Genomic DNA, 4,185 nt, shown 5'->3' with positions numbered 1-4,185 from the left:
AAGGAGTTATGGAACAACCTTAATGCCTATGCAGTATTCTTTTTTTTCACAAAGTACACTATTAGTAAGACATAATACATGCTGTAGTGGTGCAAATCTTCCATTCCAGAACTCAGGCAGGTGGATCTGTAGGAGTGTGAGGTGGGTCTGGATGACAAAGTGAATTCCAGGCCAGCTAGGGCAGCATAGTAGGATCCTACAGCCTGTATATAAATAAATAAATAAATAAGTGTTATTCTATGCTTTCAGTGGAGATAGTATTCATATCGTAGCTATTCTAAGAATATTTAGGTGTTTTTATTGTACTCACTAATTTTTCCTCAAAGCCAAAAAAAAAAATGTTATTCTAAAACCAGCATGTTTTTAGTTTGGAATCAAGAAACATTTGGGACCAGGCTTGTGAATATTATTAATATGGTCAATGTTATGTAACTTATGTAACATTATTCCCTGTGATAAGAAAATAAGACACATCCACAATGGGTAGGAGTAGAACATACAGTGAGAAGCAAGATCTTAATAAAAATGAATTTAACTCACGTGTACACCTTCCAGTCTAGTTTATAGATAACACAAATGTATAAAAAATAAATTAAAATCTTACTCCAGATGCAAACTGAAGAGCTTTGAATTCCCAAGAGTTTGTATTATTCAGAAAGACTTGGCGTTAAATCATCAAGTATCTCAAAATTTCCGATTTAAAATAAAAATTTAGTCCTTTCTGACTCTTTCCGGGCGCTCAAGATGTCAAAGGGAGGATGCGGCGGGTCCTCCAGAGCCAAGTTCTGGATTTCCCTGGGTCTTCCGATAGGAGCCATGATCAACTGTGCTGACAACACAGGAGCCAAAAATTTGTATATCATCTCTGTGAAGGGAAGAATCAAAGGATGGCTGAACAGGCTTCCTGCAGCTGGTGTGGGAGATATGGTGATGGCCACAGTTAAGAAGGGCAAACCAGAGTTAAGGAAAAAGGTCCATCCAGCAGTGGTAATTCGACAACGAAAGTCATATTGAAGAAAAGATGGGGTGTTTCTTTATTCTGAAGATAACGCAGGGGTCACAGTAAACAATAGAGGGAAGATGAAAGGTTCTGCTATCACAGGTCCAGTTGCAAAGGAGTGTGCAGGCTTGTGGCCCAGGATCGCATCCAATGCAAGCAGTATCGCATGATTCTCTGGTGTACTTGTAAAATATATTCATTAAAAAGTCTTTGCTCTAAGAAAAAAAATTTAAAACACCCATCAGCAAATTTATTGAGTGTCAAAAGCCATACAAAATGTTTAGACATATTTAAGAGACAGTAGGCTAGAATGAATTTTTTGATCCAGGATTACCTGTAAATATAAACCAAGGCATATTTTCCTGTGATAAAAACGTATGGTTAAATCCAACTAAATGTTAATCACTTAATTATAAATCCATTTAGCTATAGGATATGAAATTGAGCTTGACATATCATGCATCTCCAAAAGGAATTAGCTTCCACTGGATTTTCCAGGTATGACATGTATTTGGGAGAAAGGCATCAGAAAGTAGATAAAAGCTAAAGAGGAAACAAAGAGGAAAGGGCTTTCACTAATGTTTGCTGAGGTGACACTCCCAGGTGTGGCACAGCGCATACAGGGAGATCACTGCCTTTCCAGAGGAGTTAGCCTAACAATGTGCTAGACTCACTTAGGTCTACAGAACCCTTGTAATATATAAGTATATATCTCAATCCATAACCAAATGTCCATACACATACTTAGCCCTTGAGATTTTATATATATATACATATATATATATGATTTTAGATAAAGCATATGTACTAAGAGAAACACAATTTTCTTTTCTTTTTTTTTTTTTTAGCTGAAAGTCAATTTACAGGACATGTATGTTACTATGTTACACAAACGTTTGCAACTACTGAGTGTTAAGAACGTATCATCAATTACTTCCATAAACACTGAGACTTTGAGGGCCAAGTTCAAAGTGAAGAGTTGAAGGGGGATAGGTAAAACAGAGTTATAATTTAGCATTAAAAGTATTTTAATTAATTATGACATATGGAAATAAAAAAGTCTGCATAGCTAAGCCTGAATAAGAATGGGTGTTTAGCACTTGGCATAGGCTTCGGTTTTTCAAAGCCAACCTCACTTCTAACCCACCGATTACAGGAAGAGGAGAAAGAACGTTAATAGGAAAAAGGGTTCTGTGGATCTGTTTAGATGTAGTTCCTTGGGCCAGTTCTACTTTGTGTAGTCAGGATACCAGCAGTCCACTCCAATAGCAAACACCTAACAGCAACATGAATCCATGGTGGTGGAAAGACCCAGCAGAAACAGCGAGGCTCCCACGGAGGCAGCAGGAGTCAGTGGAAGAGGCGAGAGTCAGCCGGCGTGCCATGAGAAGTTCTCTGGGATGTTTCTGTCTGTGAAGAGAAGGCCAGCGAAGGCCAGCAAGGACCAGTGAAGAACTGCACAGTGTAGCGATGCAAATGTGCCGTCTGTCTGTGGGATTCTATCTATATTCTTCCCAGACATTATTTACTCTCTCACGTGTATGTTTCCAGCAAAACATCACATGCCTTCTCACATGACAGTCTCCAGAAAAACATCACATGACACAACTGAGTTTTTAAAGAAACAAGAAACTTCCACTTCAACTCGGTACTTAAAATGTATTGGGTGTATGAATGGAATGAAAGAAGTCTGTATGGAAGGGAGGACATTTGTGCTGGGTCTAAAAAAATCCATTCAGTGGGTGCATAAGATAGCAGGCGAGAGGAAGAAAAAAAAAACTCTAGTCAAAAGAAGTAATTCCTGTAACAACAATTTTATGATACCGGGGTTAATGGAGCCAAATAATTCTGATGCCAGATAGACGTTTAGGGCAAAGTAGAGATAGCACACATCTTTGGAAGGACTCACAAACTACAGTGTAGGGATACTATAGGGCCTGCTACCTCTCTCACAAAAGGTGGATTAGAATATTGCCCCCCACATTGCATCTTCACGGCAGATCTGAGCATTTGCAACAGATCCTGCCTCATAAATCCCGGGATGTTTGTTGTTTAGACCTTTCCAAAATAAGTTTGCCAACCTCTATTCTAGGATTCTGGATTAGTTTTCTGATTATTTTTTTCTTATTTAACACTGGAAAACAATAAGAGGAAAGTAAGTTACTAATAAAGTAAGTCAAGGCTAAGTCAATATTTTGAATCCCAATTCTAGAAACATATTTCTATTTAGGGATAAGACCAATGAGGAAAAACTTGGACACTTCTAGAGTGGTTAATTTCTAAATGGAGAAGGGCCCAAAAGAAAAGGAACCAAGAAGATTATTATTAAATTTGAGACTAAAAGATCAGGACATGGTCTTAGACCTTGGTAGGAAGGTCACAGGGACATGGTCTTAGACCTTGGTAGGAAGGTCACAGGGACATGGTCTTAGACCTTGGTAGGAAGGTCACAGGGACATGGTCTTAGACCTTGGTAGGAAGGTCACATGTCCTTCTAACTTTTTTGTTTCTGTTCAACAGCACCATGGCTGGCAATCCCATTTGGCCCTGTATTTCTGCAACTTCTGTCCTGTTGCTCTATACAATTTACAATTAAGGAGGAAAAGGGTTTTGTAAGTTTGCTAAGCTTTCGGGAATGAGCCAAGAGCTACAGAATTAAGAATCTACACAATAGGCGCACATAAAACAAACAGAGCCCAGAAAAGAAATGGAATAGCTGTAAACGAGGAGAGATTGGAGTGGCAGTGAGACTCTGACAAGACGATGGGACGAAAGCTGGGGATTTAGCATTTTGTACCTAACCAATCGCAAATCAAAAAGTGAGGGCAATAGAGACATGTTCAGTCATGAGCGTTCTCAAAAAGCTGACCTGCCAAGTAGCACTTTTTTCCCCAAAGAATTCTGGAAAATGTCTTTCCCAATATGAAAGTAGTGAGAGAGAATGCGGTGAGAGAAGGGGAGAAAGAAAGAATATAAATTTTACATTTAGACAGGTGTCCCATCCCCAAGAGATCTCATAATGTATTTGCAAATATTCCAAACTTAAAAAAAAAAAAAAAAAGAAATCTAAAACATTTCTGGTGCTATGCATTTAAGATGGGGGTTGGTCCCATCATCGGAGACCAGGCTCCAGCCTTCCACTGCCAGCGCGTATTGTAGGTCTTGCAAAGGAGCTTCCTGTGTTC

The 4,185-nt window shown here is 38.9% G+C and overlaps 1 pseudogene; it reads left to right on the top strand.

Annotated features, from left to right (window-relative positions):
• The first annotated feature begins 744 nt into the window (after nucleotides 1–744).
• On the top strand, nucleotides 745–1,222 carry LOC127202046 (60S ribosomal protein L23-like; annotated as a pseudogene).
• Nucleotides 1,223–4,185: the final 2,963 nt, after the last annotated feature.

Source organism: Acomys russatus, chromosome 18 (assembly GCF_903995435.1).
Source record: "Acomys russatus chromosome 18, mAcoRus1.1, whole genome shotgun sequence".
NCBI classification, from domain to species: Eukaryota; Metazoa; Chordata; class Mammalia; order Rodentia; family Muridae; genus Acomys; species Acomys russatus.
This window is presented reverse-complemented; position numbering and strand designations above follow the sequence as displayed.